This window comes from Myotis yumanensis, unplaced genomic scaffold, assembly GCF_028538775.1.
Source record: "Myotis yumanensis isolate MYYU_CA2020_CCGP unplaced genomic scaffold, mMyoYum1.0.hap1 SCAF_8, whole genome shotgun sequence".
Classification (NCBI taxonomy): Eukaryota; Metazoa; Chordata; class Mammalia; order Chiroptera; family Vespertilionidae; genus Myotis; species Myotis yumanensis.
The window spans coordinates 59,497,555-59,516,358 of NW_027223759.1; the positions used below are offsets into that span (position 1 = coordinate 59,497,555).

General features: G+C 40.9%; 1 protein-coding gene across 3 annotated transcripts in view; it reads right to left on the bottom strand.

Annotated features, from left to right (window-relative positions):
- GALNT13 (polypeptide N-acetylgalactosaminyltransferase 13) overlaps nucleotides 1-16,100 on the bottom strand; it is a 491,703-nt gene extending 475,603 nt beyond the window's left edge. For 2 of the 3 annotated variants that reach the window (XM_070422970.1, XM_070422972.1), the window contains exon 1: nucleotides 15,735-16,100. The gene's annotated coding sequence lies outside the window, so the exon portion shown is untranslated. The remainder of the gene's footprint in view (nucleotides 1-15,734) is intronic. The other variant, XM_070422971.1, reaches the window with a different exon arrangement.
- Nucleotides 16,101-18,804: the final 2,704 nt, after the last annotated feature.

Sequence of the window (18,804 nt, forward strand, 5' to 3'; positions counted from 1 at the left end):
ATCTGGAAACAGCCTAAGTGCCCATCAGTAGATGAATGGATTAGAAAACTGTGGTACATCTACACGATGGAATACTATGCTGCTGTTAAAAAGAAGGAACTCCTACCATTTGCAACATCATGGATGGAACTGGAGAGCATTATGCTAAGTGAAACAAGCCAGTCAATGAAGGAAAAATACCACATGATCTCACTCATTCATGGATAATAAAGACCATTACAAACTTTTGAACAATAATAGATACAGAGGCAGAGCTGCCTCAAACTGATTGTCAAACTGCAGTGGGAAGGCCAGAGAGAGTTGGGGGGCAGGAGGGAGGGGAGTAAGAGATCAACCGAAGGACTTGTATGCATGCATATAAGCATAACTAATGGACATAAGACACTGGGGGGTAAGGGAGGGTAGTGGTTTGTCAAGGGCGGGGGGGGGGGGGGGGAAAGGATACTTATGTAATACCCTTTGTAATACTTTAAGAGGAAAATAAAAAAAAAAAAAAACAAAAAAAAAAAACAAAAAAAAAAACAAAAAAAAAAAAAAGAAGGTAAATGTCCACTTATGAAATAAGAAATGTAGATCTAATATAGAGCATAGGGAATATAGCCAATAATATTGTAATAAGTATTTATAGTATCAGATGGTGTCAGAATTATCATGGTGATCACTTCATAAGGTATATAAATATCTCATCAGTATGTTGTACATTTGCAACTAATATTGTATATCAATAGCAATCCCATATAATAAAGAGGTAATATGCAAATTAACCCTCACACCATCATGTGATGGCTGCCTACGACCAGGAGGGCAGGGGGGCTAGTGAGGGACGACCAAACAACTGAACAGCAGGCTGCGTGGGGCAACCAGGTCGACGGGGGGCCGTGAGGGGCAACCATGCTGGCAGGGGCGTCAGTTGGGGACAACCAGCGGACAGTTGGGGGTGACCAGGCTGGCAGGGGAGGGCAGTTAGGGGTGACCAGGCAGGCACAGGGAGGCAGTTTGGGGCGACCAGGCCAGCAGGGTGGGCAGTAAGAGGTGACCAGGCCAGTGGGGGGGACAGTTGGGGGCGACCAAGCCAGCGGGGGTTGGGGCAGTTAGAAGTGACAAGGCTGGCAGGGAGGGGGAAGTTGGGGGCAACCTGGCAGGCTGCGGGGGCAACCAGGCCAACAGGGGAGGCAGTTAGGGGCGACCAGGCAGGCAGGCAGGTGAGCAATTAGGAGCCAGCAGTCCAGGATTATGAAAGGGATGTCTGACTGCCGGTTTAGGCCCGATCCAGGTCGGACATCCCACAAGGGGTCCCAGATTGGAGAGGGTGCTGGCTGGGCCTCTAGTTATAAATAAGAATTTCATGCACCGGGCCTCTAGTATAAATAAGGAAAGAACCCCGAATCAGTCAAGTGTTATCATACCTAGAAAAATTATAGTTCAGTTCATTTTCAAAGAAATTAATAGTCCTATCTTCATAAAATAAACACTAGAATATAGAATGCTACTGGCTATTTTTATACCAGTTGCTTCATTTTAAAGATGAGGCAACTGAGAATCAGAGAACTTAAATGACATACTACAGAATGTATTAAAGGCTTTATCAAGACTAGAATCTAATTCTTTTCCTCTTAGTCCCATGATCTTTAAAACTCTGTAGGCGATGACTGATACTGTGTTTAGTAACAAAAGTTCCAAGTATTTATGTTTCTTTATATAGTGCAGTCCCTTCCCCCAACCCAAACCAGTTCCTTTCAACAGAGAGCATCACCTTTGTTTATTAGCTCTACAATAGAAGTTTTAATTGAAACGTCGCTATGTACCAGGGTGACTCAGCAGAGAGTGATTGGAATCTGTGGAACTCTGGAGAGTATATACCCATATGAATGCAATCATATTTTTTTAAAAAATTGAATTAAATAATACTTTGACCAAACAAACAAACCCAAAGTATTTTAGACATTACCTAAGTTACCTCACTTATCACACTCCCCACTTCTGTACCCTTCCTCTTAATAACTTACTCCTCTAAGTTAACCTTTGAACTTTAAGGAATATATGGTCACTGCTATTTCTTGTATAAACTATAGACATTATCCCTTAAACCATTCTGTAAAATGGTAATTTTCCAATTTCTATCCTTTCCTCCATACCTGACTCAAACCTACCATCTGTATGTTTACTGTGAAAATATTGCCATTGTTGAAAATATTTGCATTCTGTTCTACATCATCTTCCACATTTTATCTAAAGATTGGTACTAAAAGGTGAAAATCAATAAGCACCACTTATATTTAATTAATGTAAGAAATTGGTGTTTTTTTTTTCACAGCCAACTAAAGTTCTATTATTACTTTCCTTCTTGCATAGTCCTTTGTTTTTCCTGGAGTTTTTAATTTTTTGCACTATTTTTCTTTGTCTTTGAAAATATTTCTTGCACATTAAATGTATAATGTCCCCACTTTATTCCAATGCCTTCCACCAGCCAGAACCCTCCATTTTTTTTACACTAATCTTATAGCATATTGAAATAATATGAATTGTCTTCTAGGACTACTTCATAGTTATCATGCCATGTCTTTTTTTTTTAAATATACTTTTATAGATTTCAGAAAGGAAGGGTAAGAGGGAGATAGAAACATCAGTGATGAGAATCCTTGATCGTCTGCCTTCTGCATGCCCTACATTGGGGATCAAGGCCATAACCTGGGCATGTGTCCTGACAGGGAATCGAATCATGACCTCCTGGTTCATAGGTCAACACTCAACCACTGAGCCATGCTGGCTGGGTCATGTCTTTATCTTAATTATACTTTGCTGTGGGTCAAGCTCAAGTAAATTTGTAAGAAAGGTTATAGCTGAGGAAAGTATCTTTATTCTTTATAGGTCTGTAAATGTCTTTATTCTACCCTTGCACTAAATATTTTGAGTGAATATGAAATTTTGAGTTGCAAATCATCTTCCTTCAGAAATGATAATTATTCTATTAATTCTTTAAAACTTGTCCTAACTATATTTTTTTCTTACAGAGCTCCAACTAGCAGGAAGTCACACTTCAAGGAAGTTCATAGTGATTTCATCTTTTTTATCTTTCTGTTTGTTTGTTTGTTTGCACTATTGAAAAATTTTCTCTATTTAAAAGTACAAATTTTCCCTTAAACTACTAATTTGAAAAACTTTAATTGCAAATTAAAAATTCTTGCTTAGTTATTGTGTCTTTTGCATATTATGCTCGTAATGTTATGAAGTCAATGTTTTCTTGAATCTCTTTAAGATTCTAATTTTTTTCTCTCTTTTATGATCTTTTAATGATCTGTTCCCTGCAAGGTCATTTTTTAATTATTGGTTTTCATTTATCTTGAACTCTCTTTTTCTTGCTGCAGATTTTTGTTAAAAATGTCTTCTCAAGGAATTCTTACCATTTGTAACAGCATGGATGGAAATGGAGAGCATTATGCTTAAGAAATAAGCCAGTCAATGAAAGAAAAATACCACATTATCTCACTCATTTATGGATAATAAAGAACATTATAAACTGATGAACAAAAATAGATACAGAGGCAGAGCAGCATCGAACAGACTGTCAAACTACAGCGGGAAGGCTGGGGAGGGTTGGTGCGGGGGACGTAAGAAATCAACCAAAGGACTTGTATGCATGCATATAAGCATAACCAATGGACACAAGATACTGGGGGGGAGGGGGGGAGGGGAGGCCGGGGGAAGGTCAATGGAGAAAAACAAATGAGACATATGTACTACTCTTTGTAATACTTTAAGCAATAAAATAAAATTTTTAAAAAATGTCTTCTCAAATTATTTTTTGAATGTCTGCTGGTCCTTGGCTGCTGCTTTATATTTAAGAATGAAAGACTAGACAATGCTGTATATTGAAGAATGAAATACTAGAAAATGCTGAGCCCTCTGTACTTGAGTGGGTCTCACTGATTTGAAGACATTGTTTTAGGGTTAGCAGGAACTGTGATCATTAGGCTTAAAGACCCTAAGTGCCAAAATAAAAGAGACTTTTTTCTATGGTTCTAAGATTCATACCTAGTTGCCCTTATTGTCCCTCAGCAGTCCAAGTAATTTCATTAGCATGTGTTTAGAGGGACTGTCTGGAAGGATGATGAGAATAAGCTTGCATAGATGTTTACATAGAAGCAGAATTGGTGAATAGAAGGCTGGCTATTCCAGCTATACATGTTGATTAAATATTTTGTTTCAGCCGCAGTCTCTCACTTCTGCCTTCTATTTTTGTTGGCATGGATGAGCCTCAAGCCTTTGTGAATGGCAAAGTGGCTTCCCCTGAACTTCACTCTCCTACATCTTAGTCAATTTCCTTGGTCTGACTTCACTCCATACAATTTATAACAGCTTGGTAACTTTTTGATCCCTTCATTTAATGCTTAAGTTAATGAGTACTCAGGAGGGAATTTAGATAAAGCTATGTCTCAATCCTTACTCTTAAAATGGATACTCATCTGCTTCAAAGCAATTCCACTGACCTAAAGAAGCTATCCTTAAAACACCTAAAATGAAGAAAACCCAAGAACGAATACAATTATTACAGCGTTGCATATTACCATAGTCATGAGAACAAAAACGCTGTTCACACTGATTCAAACGAGGCTCTCTATTGAAATAAAAGCAAACTTTACATCTGCACATGTCTTAAGGAACACGGATAAAAGTAGTACTACTGATTTCTGTTTCTGAAATGCTTTATATTCCACCCTCTTTGTGGGGAATGAGACAACTGATTAACATTCTTAAAAGAAAAAGATTTATTGAAGTTCAAAGTTATTTAATGAGATAGCTGCAGATATATTTGTGGAGGTTATTTTCCTTACAAAAGGACTGGAAGTGATGCATACATGTTATCCCACTCAAATTAGAATTTTATATAGATAATAAGAATTTGTGCATTGTAGAAGCAAAACGGGCCCATTGTTATCTGCTCCAGCAAATGAAGTGCCTCATAACTGGCAATTCAATGTGTTAATTCAGCTGCACCATCCAATTACCTACGATTCATCTCAACTTAGCGCACAACAATAAAACTCTTTAAAAAAAAACTGTGACAAAATATCGGCTCTAGGTTTACAGAACAGTGAAAATACTGTCCTGAAGTCAGAGAATGGGAGCCACAGAAAATAAATTCTAAAAATTGCTCATCTCAATCTAGCAATAATAGTACCACAATGAATTTCTGACATGAAGTCAATAGTCTAGAGTTACTAATGAAACACATATGGGATGTTTTATAAGAAAAACCTGACCAAGGAATGTGAGAACTTCCTGGCAACTGAAACTGGCAGCCCCTCAAATAAACAGCATTCCCTTGGAGCCAGGGACTTGCCAACTGCCAGCTGACCACAGGGCTCAAGCACACAATTCTAAAAGTAGACAAAGGTAATGAGATGCGAATGTAGCATCCCCAGCCTTCTGTTAAATGACCCAGATGCAAGAGCTAGAGCATCTGCCTCTTACCTATTCAGAGACTAAATGATGAAATAAACAAAAGCTCTTTTCTATTTACTTTTTTTTTTTTTTTACAAAATCAAGACAACTAATAGTCCAGTCTTGACACATGAGGATTTATTAAGCCACAGAAAATAGTTTAGAGAATACCATGAAGATGGAAGAAAGGAAGGGAGGAGCAAGGAGAAAGATATGGGAGAAGAAAAATAGTATTAGGAAATTATGTACCCAGTGTTTATTTATAAAGAAAATATAGAGGTACACTAAAAATCCATAGGATATGGGTAAAATCTGGGTCGTGATCAGGAACAGGCTGGTTTCTAATAATATATGATATATAATCCCATTTGAGGCTAAACAATCAAGAGAATCAAAGAAATGTAAGCCTTGAGGATTCAGAAAAAGAGGCAGAATTTGCTGTGAGAAAAAGAGAAAAGACTGTAAAGTTTGAAACTAACTTAGTCAGTGATCCCATGAACTCTCACTTGATTACAGAATCTGAAAAGCAAATTATTTTAAGTGCAGATTTGTCAAAACACACACAAACAAAAAACAAAACAAAACAAAAACAGACAGGTGGACTGACATTACCAGGAGTATCTAAAAAAAATAATGCACATAATCTAGTCAATTATCACTCAGACTAAAATGATTTTCATTTTTTAAGAGACTAAATAAAAGTCTAATTAAAACACTGTCTTAGTGCATTAAACACAAATATTAAATAACAGGAAGCTGCTGAAAATCAACCAAAGGTCAGGAGTAAGGAGAAAATGCACCTCATCAAAGATGGATACATCAGTTCCTTATAGATTACCAGTGACTACCAATTAGCATAGATATCCCATTGTATGAAAAGCTTACAAAAACATACTTAAGAAAAAACAAAAATCCCTAGGATTTCCCCAATCCTTTCATACATATGAATATTTCCTAATGTAATGTAAAGAATTTATCAACAACATTACAAAAAATAAGGCATTTTTTATTAGGTTAGTTACAGATGTAGATTTTAGTTATGGATTAAAGTCTATATATTGAAATCTTGTTTAGTTATGGATTTAATTTGTTTCTGTCTTCATCACTATGGGTTTTTGTTTGTTTTCTTTGGGGCAGGGCAGGGTCTGCATGTAAGTAGAGACAACCATCTACGTGAAGAACACCACTGTTTTATTTTTTCATGCTCATTGTTCCTTTCATATTAATTTTCTTTCTTAATTTGGTGCCATAGCTTCTAAAAGGGAAACATTTTTGTTTTCAACACCAGAAGTCTGAGTTGGTCAGGTTTTCTTCACTTCTAAAGGCAAAACTTACTCAGATAGAAACAAGACATAGAAATTGAAATTCCCTTTTCAATTCTCCTACTTCGAGCTTTTTGACCTAAAGCAGGTTGTTTTGTCAATCATTTCATAAAAAGAGCATAGACCAAGGGTCCTCAAACTACGGCACCCGGGCCACATGCGGCCCGCCGAAAACATTTATCTGGCCCAAACATTTATCCGGCCCGCCGGGTGTTTTTGCCGCCGCTGCCTGTCCTGCTTAGCAGTCGACTCGTCCCGGGCCCGCAGTGCGTATGGGTGGAATGTCTGAGGGACAGTGAACTGGCCCCCTGTTTAAAAAGTTTGAGGACCTCTGGCATAGACCCTACCCTGCCACTTGCCAGCTTACTTGAGACACTTACTCATTAACCTTTCTGCATCTCAATTTCCTCATCTCGAAAGTGCAGGTACTAATAAAACCTACTTTTGGAAGTAGTTATGATTAAATTAATATCTGTAAAGCACTTTTTAATTGAATTTATTGGGGTGACATTGGTTTATAAAATTATGTAGGTTTCAAGTATACAATTCCATAATACCTTAACTATATATTGTAGGACGTGTTCACCACCCAAATCAAGTTTCCTTCCATCACCATTTATCCCCCTTTCCCCTCTTTTTTTTAATTTAAATTCTTTATTGTTTAAAGTATTACATGAGTCTCCTTTTCCCCCCATTGACCTCTCCCCAGCCACTCCCACCTGCCAGCACATGCCCTCACTCCCCACAAACCCGCAGTCTGTGTCCATTGATTATGCTCATATGAATGCTTACAAGTACTTTGGTTGATATTTTACCCCCTCATCGCCTCCCACCCAGCCTTCCCTCATAGGTTGGACAGTCTGTTCCATGCTTCTATGTCTCTCGTTCTATTTTTGTTCATTAGTTTATGTTGTTCATTATATTCCACAAATGAGTAAGATCATGTGATATTTATCTTTCTCTGACTGGTTTATTTCACTTAGCATAATGATCTCTAGGTCCATTCATGCTGTTGAAAATGGTAAGAATTCCTTCTTTTTTACCGCAGTGTAGTATTCCACTGTGCAGATGGTACTACAGTTTTCTAATCTACTCATCTGCTGATGGGCACTTAGGCTGTTTCCAAATCTTATCTATGGTGAATTGTGCTGCTATGAACATAGGGGTACATATGTCCTTTCTGATTAGTGTTTCTGTTTTCTTGGGATATATATTTTCTTGGGATCCTAGAATTGGGATCACTGGGTCATATGGAAGTTCCATTTTTAATTTTTTGAGGAAACCAATGGAACAGAAAAGAGAACCCAGAAATTGGCCCAAGCCATTTAATATTTGACAAAGGAGGCATGAGCACACAATGGAGTCAAGACAGTGTCTTCAATAAATGGTGCTGGGAAAATTTGGACAGATGCATGCAAAAAAAAATGAAACTAGACCACCAACTTACACCATACACAAAAATAAACTCAAAATGGATAAAGGACTTAAACATAAGACGGGAAACCGCAAAAATCTTAGAAGATTCCATAGGCAGAAAAATAGCCGACATGTGTTGTAGCAATATCTTTACCGATACAGCTCCTAGGACAATGGAAACCAAGAAGAAAATAAACAAATAGGACTACATCAAAAGCTTCTGCACTGCAAAAGAAACCATCAACAAAACAACAAGAAAGCCCACTTCATGGAAGAACGTATTTGCCAATGTTATCTCTGATAAGGGTTTAATCTCCAACATTTACAGGGAACTCATACACTTTAACAAAAGGAAGATAAACAATCCAATCAAAAAATGGGCAAAGGACCTAAATAGACACTGTTCCAAAGAGGACATACAGAAGGCTAAGAGACATATGGAAATATGCTCAAAGTCACTAATCATCTGAGAGATGCAAATCAAAACGACAATGAGGTACTACCATCTCACATCTGTCAGAATGGCTATCATCAACAAATCAACAAACAAGTACTGGCAAGGATGCGGAGAAAAAGGAACCCTCTTGCACTGCTGGTGGGAATGCAGAGTGGTGCCAGCCACTGTGGAGAACAGTATGGAGTTTCCTTTACCCTCTTTTACTGAAAAGCACTGAAATCAATATATATTTTTATTGATTTCAGAGAGGAAGGGAGAGGGAGGGAGAGAGAGATAGAAACATCAATGAGAGAGAATCATTGATTGGTTGCCTCTTGCACACCTCCTATTGGGATTGAGCCTACAACCTGGGCATATGCCCTTGACCAGAATCGAACCCGGGACCCTTCAGTCCGCAGGCCAATGCTCTATCCACTGAGCCAAACCGGCTAGGGCTGAAAAGCACTTTAAATGGCATTCAGAACATAGTAATGTCTACATTTGTTAAATAAATATTAATAAATGAATCTGAAAAGTTATGTACTAGAAGTAAATCTGTTGCTTGGGAAATGTTTATAAAGATATATTCTGTGGACCCACCATAGGTGAGTGAGAATCTGTATCAATAGGACCTGACATCTTATATTCAAACAAACAAAAACCAAAAACTTCTTTAGGTAATTTCAGTTTGCCAACCGGTTTGTCAGCAGCGACACTCAACGAAGTCTTAGGTCAGTTAGCTGGATCTCACACACCTTACCATCACTCTTTTCTTCTTCAATGGCCACAGGGCTCACTATCTAAAGCAACTTGGGATTTAGTAACAGCATCAGTCAGTTTTACAAAAGCAGTTAGTAATTTAGTTTGGGATTTCCTTTCTTACCTAAAGCAAAACTGCTTTGTCCTCACCAAGGCAAAGACAGAAACCTGATCCCTAAAGGGTGAGACGGCTGGTTAGGGAAGGAGAGAAGAGTAAGTGGAGACATGCACCTTGTGCTTTTGCCCAGCACTCATTCCTCATCCCAGGACACAGACTGGCACCATCCTAGTGACAGTGATTGGTGCTTAACTACCAGGAAGGAACAAGTCACCTCCAATCCTCTTATCCTTTCAACAAACATTGAAGCAGTCAACTGAAGCTAGAGCAATTGCTAGCATTTTTCCTAGGTCCAAATGCATTGCCTTGAATTGCAACTAGAGAGAAAATGGAATAGCTTTAGGGTCTATGTCTCATTAAGTCATGAATATGACGCCCATGCTGTCCTGTGCTAAGTGGCTGACTTGGGTCCATGCGGTAGGCGGTATATTATAGTAGGTTAGGCTAACAAGGATTGCAATCACAGTTTACAGAATGTAATGAAATTAATTACTAATAATGCAATGAATTTTTCATCTGTATTTGTTAAATTAGAAAAGTAAGTGCAGTGTAGGAAAATGCACAGGATGCCAAATTTATTTTAAGAACTATATTTTGAGATTCAGTTATGCCATCTTAGTTGGTGTTAAAATGCCTACTCTCTTTTATAAAATGATGGTGACATAAGTAGACTTTGTAAATCATTCTTACTGTACAACAGAAAATGTTCACATGGAGGCTGGCACTCATTTTTTTTTAAATGTATTAGTCAGCAAAAATGTCAGACCGAGAACTATTAGAGCACTGACTCCGGAGACAGAAAGCACTGATGTGATCCTTGGCCCTACTGCATATTACCTGGGCAATCTTGAGCAAGTGAGTCATCATTTATACACTGGGGATAGTAACACTACTTACTATTCATACGGTTTTCAGGATAAAATGATAAAATGTGATAAATCCTGTCAGGAGTTTATTTACCCACAAAACAATTACAAAGTAAGTATCCAATAAATTTAAATCATTTTATTAATTTATAACTAAATTAACCATATTAACTCCCTCACAAATAAATTAAAATGGCTATACCTTATGTATTTTTGTTTCCGAGTATTTTGTCCCATTTTTCTTTCATTAGACTAATGGTAGTATTGCATAGGGGTCTTGATAGTCATATAAATCTCATCCTCTCCATCTAAAACTAATTATAGAATAAAAAACTCAAGAGGAAATTAAGTCAGTTATTATGCTTCTGGTCTACAGGAAGATAATCCTCCCCATATGTCAAAATCCATTTTGTTAACAAAAAAAGAGGTGCTGTGCTTAGAGTATTGAGCCAATTAATATTAGACAAGAGACTAAGTTGACATTTACTACTATCTCTGAGGTATAATTTGGATGATTTTGAATATGTAGGCTGTGCTTTAAATTCTCTTTCTGTTTACAGTGGTTACTAAGCTCATGTATTATGTTCACCAAAGTGCCAAACAGCAGTTTAATCACACTCTTCCCTGTGATGATCTACAAGAGCTTAAGTAAGACTTATGTAACAATTCAATGTAGTTTAATGTATCAGATTCCCAATTAATCCCACACCATGTTAAAACCCTGATATGATATATCATGTTCCCATCTATCTTAACAGTAAGTACTTCTAAAAAAATACAAAAGTCTCAATGTTTAATATAGACAGTCTGTTTAATGTCCTCACATAAAAAATATGATCACAAATATGTTCATATCAATGATGGAAAATTCACTACTTTCCCTACATCCTTCTCCAAGTTATGTTAGGAGGATTAACAGTTAATATGGAACAACTTTTAAAAACTGATATTTTGCATCTTGTTTTAGTTCTACTATATAGGTTGGATGATTATAGGTGGGTAAACATTAAGAAAGAAACTGATAGTTCATGAGGACTATACTAATTGTGTGGACATTTGAGTGAAGTTGGGCCCTTAGAAAAGAGACTGATCTCCCTAATTTAACTTACATTTTAAACGTTAGGCCCCAGCCAGCTTTTAATAATCTGTAATAGTAACTTTTAAAAATTAAGAATTTCTGCTTAAATAGATTTCAAGATATACTAAGAAAATAAAATTGGGAAACTGATAGCTAAATATGAATTTTAGCTAATGCCTTTACAAGGGACATTAGGACACACATTAATTACACAAATGGCTTTAGCCACCTTTAATTATATCTTGATAATCAAGCTGAAATCTATTAAATATTTTAGCATAAATATTTCTTCCCACATTGAACATACACATGGGACTAAATCTGAATCAAGGAGAAATTAGTATGAAATGAATAAGGTCTGTTTGATTTATATTTTGTTCCCAAAGATAATTTCTTATAATGCTCCAAGTGAATGACCAACTATAACTGAATTAATGTGTGTATTCATTTTCACAAATTTCTTCGAATTCTCTAAGTATTAAATTTAACAATGGAAAGCTAGACTCTTCAATAACATGTACACTCATAATTAAATGGCAAAAGTCTAATCTGTTAAAATGATAAATGGTTTATCAAAGCAGAGAGTGTCAGAGCTGTAAATGTGATTTATGTGTTCAAACATATACTTAGTGTATATGTGTGGGGGGAGCAGTGATGTTAAGAAATGTCTTCTAATAAATTGTCAGAGTCAATCTGAGCATATATACTTAATTATTGATTTGATATTTCACATGTATTTATTTGATGACAAGAGTAGAAGGAAGGATTTAGAACAAGAGCCCAGTTAAATTTTTTAATAACTAGGCCACTAGTTAATATGGTCACTCAGACTTCAAAGCAGTGATCCTGTTAGATCTTATTAATTTGTCTTCATGTTCCTACTGCTGACAGTGACACAAACCCAAGAAGGTGCTGTATTAAAATTCAGTCAAAACTGGTTTATTGCAATAGGTGCCACATGAGAATATGTTTAAGAAGTCAAATTAGTTAAAGAATAGAACTACAAAACTGTTCATTTTCTTAAAGCACAATGAATACCTGTCACATACATGTAACAGAGTTATTTATTTCACAGGTTAGGACCGTATTAATACTTTAAGTCATTTCCCTCACTTTTCTTGTTATTCAGAAATACCAATATTCTCTTTTGCCCAACCAAAAAGAATAAAAATACTAATTTGCTTGTTCTCTCACCCTCTTCCTAAAATGACAAAGTTTTTAAAAGTTGCACAATCTCTATTACATGGTAATGTTCCTGTTACAACTACCACTTCTAAAAATCAAGTTGGCAAAATGGAAACATTTTATTCCACTCTGACAGAACTGTATAACCTGAAATTAATGCACATTAAATTATAAAGTTAAATGTGCCTCAATATTCTTAGTGGTAAGAAATCAGAACATATCTCAACCAATATCAGAATTTCATCTTTATGTATTTGTTATTTTTAAATACGAAAAAATGGGGAGAGCATCAGGTGATGTATAAGTAATATTTTAAAGCAACATTGCCTTGAGCATAATTTTGAACAATGCTCATGGCAAGTCCCCAACTGTTTTAAGAAAGGACTATTAAATCATCAGAAAAGCGATATTGAAGCCCATAGATTCCTACTAGATCATGTATCAAGAGGCATTACATTTCCAAGTATTTTGGCAAATTCTTATATACATGTAGTATCACACCTCTCATATATATTCAAAGCAGTAAGGAAACCTATAAATTATTTAAGATAAGTAGTTCAGTTTGCAGATCAATTTATAGCCCCCAAATACTTTATACTGATACATCTATTCTTTAAGAGAGAATTTTCCACTTGTTTTAAAAAAACCACACAAAAGCATTCACCCACAAATGATGCCATGTCCTCATTTACTTTCAGGTAGGAAGGTTGAATAATGCCATCACCAGAGCCTCTATGTTCTGCAATGATTGTTAAAGAACATCAGCCAGCAAGACTTGCAGAGAGGGCAAATTCAAGCAGTGACTGAGCTAAAAAGGCACAGAGGACTCATGTTTCAACATCACTTCTAGTGGTCTTCTATTCCCATTCATGAAAGACTAAATGAAACACAAAAGGGGGGAAGGCAAAATGGAACTTCTTGTCCATAGGCTCATAAGCATAGCTGGTAACTTCAAAGCCTATAATTAGTTGCATACTAATCAGTCAACAAGTTTTTATTAAGCATTGACTAGTTTTCCCACATTGAACTAGGGTGTGCATATCTGAGTCACACCCAGTCCCATTCTGGACTCTGAGATCCAGAATTAATGCACACCTGCAGTGCTGTACTTCCTTTGGGAAATCTTTCTTTCCTTCCTCCCCAAACCTGATCTGAGACACGGGGCCTTGTAAGCCCTGGAATGGGATGAGTATCACAGATATGGTAAATTAAAAGCATTTTTTAAACCAACAAGAGCAGGTGAGGGAAATTCTCAATGGAGTTGAAAGAGAGCAGGAGCATAGGAAAAAGGTGTGAAGTCCTGGTTTGTGGCAAGCTGTGGAGAAATGCACTTTTTATGTCAAGTCAACCTTCACCTATGAAAATTCTCTAAATCTACCCATAATATTAAGGTTCTAGTTCTGCAGGAGAGGGGGGAGTTTGTAGAGATCAGTGAAAAGGAAAGGTTAGTAATGCAATGCAAAAAGTCCAAGATGAGGAAAGGAAGGGATGGGCAAAAAGGCAAGGAGAATGACCTGGAATGGGAGAGGTTCAAAGTCAGTCACCGACCTTACTTTTCAATATTCTAAAGCCAGCAGGTTTCTTTAACACTAGAGGGCATGAGTGCAAACACACACACACACACACACACACACACACACACACACACACACGGAGTAGCAACCTTGAGCAAAGGCAGCCCTCATATAAAGCCTAAGATTTGAGGCTCCAAGGAAACACGAAATTTCAAGGAGCAGCCAAGTGTCTTTAGCCCTACAAGTAAAATCTCTGGGCTGTGTTTCTGGGAGGAGTGACCACGATCTCTCCCAAGAAAACCGCTCAAGGATCCAGTGCTATGGCAGTTTAAAGCAGGCATCTCCCCCGCCCCCGCCCCCCTGCCCTTACCCCCGCCCCCACCCCTCCCCTTACCCCCGCCCCCCAGTGCTCCTTTCCTCATCTAGTAACAGCTTTGCCTCCCGAAAGCTCTCACCCATTTGAGGCTAGTTTCCACTGGATCTCTAAGCTTCTGGGTTTGTCTGCCCACTGCCTGTAAAGACTGGAGATGTACACTCTCCACCTAGAAATTCAACTGATCCCAGCCACGGAACCGGGCAAGGGGAGGGGCGCCCGCAGCGTTCGCTCCCAAACCGGCAGCCTCCGTGCGCTCAGTAGGCAGGAGCGCAGCACCCTCGAGCCCTGGAAGGGAGGCTGTTCCTTGCGCCCTACATTCAGCCCAGCCCCTCGAGTTCAGAGCTCCGTCAAGGGCAGGTTGCTTCCATCCCCCCAGCCCCTCTAGCTCCCAGCAGGGGGGTCTCTGCACCTGAAGGTGCCCAGAAGGTGGATCAGGACGTGTTCCCCTGGCCAAGGCGCCTTGGGATCTGGGAGCTGATGTTGGGGAGGACGAGGCAGGGCAGATGAGAAAGGCAGATAGAGATAGGCATCGAAAGGCAGAAAGTACGGCAACGCGGAGAGACAAGCTGAAGAGACAGAATAACAGGCACACAGAGACATCCCCAAGAAAGGCAGGGAGGTGAATGCGAGAGAAACAAGGAGATCCAGAGGGTTGCGGGAGCCAGAGAGAGAAAGAAACTGAGTTAGAGACAGAGAGAGAATGAAAGGCAGAGCGGACTCAAAGAGACAGGCCAGGGGAGGCAGGAAAAGAGGAAGACTCCCCAGATCCAGAACGTCCCGGGCAGCGGGCGGTGTGAAAGCACCCGCGCTCCGCGGCCCGCGGTCGCCCGCAGCTGGTGGGAGAAAGTTGCCGGGTGGAAAGTCTGAACCGCCCCTCCGCGGAGTGTCAGCACCACGCGGAAGGTGGCCCGCGCCCCCAGCTCCGCGGGGAGCTGAGAAAGCGCAGAGCAGAGGACGGGCAGCGGCAGAAAGTTCGGCGCCTCGCGCCTCCCCGTCCACCCCCCGCACCTGCAGCGGCGGGAGACCGCGATCGGAGAGCTGGGAAAGCCGCCTCGCCCGGTCCGCCCGCGCCCCTGCCCCGGGACCGGCCCGGAGCGCGGGGCGCCGCTCCCCGCCACTCGCCGCAGGACTTTGCGGAGCCCACCCGGTCACTCTGGCCGCTCAGAGGGGACTCGCCCCAGACAATTACAAGGAAGAGAGGGGGAGCACGAGAGTCAGAGACCTGCGATGGTAGCCCGGGATCCCGCGAAGAGGCAACGGCGATCCACGCACGGATTGCAGCCTCCGACCCAGCCGGGCAGGCGCCGGCCACCTGCGCCGAGTGCCGGGCGCGCCGAGCCTGCGCTCACCTGGAACCCACGCCGGTCCTCGAGCGCCGCGCGCAGCCCGGTGCCAGCCGCTGCCTCGCTTCACGCTTCCCCGCGAGCAGAGCGAGCTGGCTCCGGTCTCGGCCAGCCCGGGAGAGGCGCCCTCATAGCGCGGCGGCGGGCGAGAGGGCTCCGTGAGCGCGGCGAGAGCCGGCGCGGAGGCCGAGGGGGCGCAGGGAACCGAGCGAGGGCTCCTAGCACATTGTCACCTCAGCAGAGCCGCCGCGACCGCCGCCTGGTCACTTCGCCCCCGGCCCCCGCCCCCCTCCCACCCCAGCCCGCTCGTTCCGAGCCCCTCCTCCTCGCGCGGTCCCTCCCCCTCCCGTAGCCCCAGCCAGGCGGCCTCTCACAGGGCTAGTATCATTTACGTAACCAGCACCCCCAGCCCTCCTCCTCCCTCCCCGTTCCCGCTCCTCCCCGGGCTGGGGCGGTGCGCGCTGAGCTCGCTCAAGCTGCTCCGGAGCCGCGGCTTCAGCGACGTGCACAAGTCCCGCGATACTTGGCCAGCACGGCCACCCAGAGCAGCCCTGGGGTCCGTTCTTCTCCCCCGCGAGCGCCCCGCGCCCCTGGCAGCCCACGGTGCAAAAGCCGGCTTGCACCCGCAGAGCCCCTTGCACCAGCGAGCCTCCTGCAAGGATGTTAAGGCGCCCGAGACTGCCCCCTGGGAAAGCTGGGCTACCGCACGCCAGTCGTCGGCTCTGCGGTGGAGAGATGCTGCGGGGAACTTGGAGTTTGGGGCGCTCTGAAGCGGAAAGGACGGAACACACTTTGGCCTCTTATCCCTTACACTTCATCCACCCTGCCGGGTCCTAGTGTTCTGGTTGGTAAGAGAGCTGGAAAAGCAAAGCGCTTCCTTATGCTCTTAATTTTTTTTAGGAAGAGGCAAAGAGTGGATCTTTGCATTTCTTTTTGCCTGGAGTGTATGGGCTTAATATACATACGCACCCTGAAGTACCTGTAGGCTTGCATTTCAAAAGGAATGTTAATGGACAGTGATTTCGAAGTAAGGTTAACTTGTAGTGTAGAAAGGCCATGGTACTAAATGAGTTAACATATAAATAAGGGCTTTAGAACAGTGCCTGGCACAAAGCACAGACTTAAGATTCCTTTAGTATTCGCATCTGAAGACTTGGGACCTATCCCCCTCTGCCACGCGGGAGGGACTCTTCGAGGACCTTGGGATTGCTGAATTCAAGTCCCTGCCTCACCATTTATTCATTGGTGACTTGGTTAGTTTTGGCCCTTTGCTTTCTTCATTCTCAGTTTTCCTATTTGTAAGAGGGAGTCCAGTAAGGCTGTTTTCCCCCCTCACAGTGTCATTTCACCCATCTTAGCTCCCCCTTACTTCGTTTATTTGGCAAAACTGGGGGATCGTATAATAACAACTTCAAAAATATTAAGAGCCACATTGTACATATTATTAATTATAATCTAGTATCAGAGGGATTATTGATACTCATAAAAGACAATTTTTAGAGGTGTTATCCATATATATTTTCATGAATCGATTATCATCTAAATAGGTATGATCCTGTATGTAATGGTTCAGCCTACATTGTCCATCCTGCCACAATGTCCCACTGTCAAGTATAGAGCACCCACCTAGCCGAGGTGCTTCTCTGAATGTGTGAGGACACGGATTGCCACCCATAACGCCAGGGACAGACACTGTGATTTCTATTGCTCCCTCTTGTGAGTTATACAGTTCTGTTCTCTCATCAGGTTACTGACCTCTGCCTGGCAAATAGAGAAAAGCTAAGGGGCAGCAGGTAAAAGGTCTGGGTTCTAATGTTGGCACAGCCATTTAGTAGACATGTATACTTTAAAGAATATAATGCCCCATCCTTACCTTCTTCATCTCAAAAAAAAATAGCAATATCATTTTGCAATCTTTGTAGTAATATTTAACTAAGGCAAGAATCATAAATCTAGTCGCTAACAGCTGTGTATGAAACAAGACATTGACATCATCTCAAAGTAGATCCCTGGGAATTATTAGCTTTTACTTTATAACACACTATCCCAAAACTCAGTGGCTTAACACAATAAAATAAATCTATAATTTCTCAGGATTCTATGGATTGTCTGGATGATTTTCTGCTCTATCTTGGTCAGTTTGGGCTGGATGATCTAGGATGGCCTCACTCACTTATCTATTGGTGGCAAGCTAATTGGGGGTAAGGCTCAACTGGGATGGCTCATCTTTGTTCAACCTGGCCTGTCATCTTTCCTACTAACCTTGTTTTCCTGAGTAGTGGTAGTTGCAGGATTCTAAAAAGCAACAATAGAGTGCGAGCTACATTTAGAGTGCTTTTCAAGGTTCTGTGGACACACATTTACCCATGTCCCATTAGCCCAAGGAAGTTATGTGGCCAAGCCCAGATTCAAAGGTGGAGTGAAATACTCCATGTCTTAAAGCAGCGGTTCTCAACCTGTGGGTCGCGACCCCATTGAGGGTCGAATGACCCTTTCACAGGGGTCGCCTAAGACCATCGGAAAACACATATATAATTACATATTGTTTTTGTGATTAATCACTATGCTCTCATTACGTTGAATTTGTAACAATGAAAATACATCCTGCATATCAGACATTTACATTACGATTCATAACAGTAGCAAAATTACAGTTATGAAGTAGCAACGAAAATAATTTTATGGTTGGGGGTCACCACAACATGAGGAATTGTATTAAAGGGTCGCAGCATTAGGAAGGTTGAGAACCACTGTCTTAAAGGGAAAAACTGAAAAATCAAATTGCAAAGAAGAAATGCACACACAAATGGGAACTACTTGAGATCAATTTTGTAATCTAGTGTTGGGGAGCACACGATGTTATATTGTAACTCAGAAGACGCCTTAATCAATAAGCCAAATTTGTTTGGAGTCCTTTTCATTTTCGCCAGTGCTAGCAGGCCCAGAGGA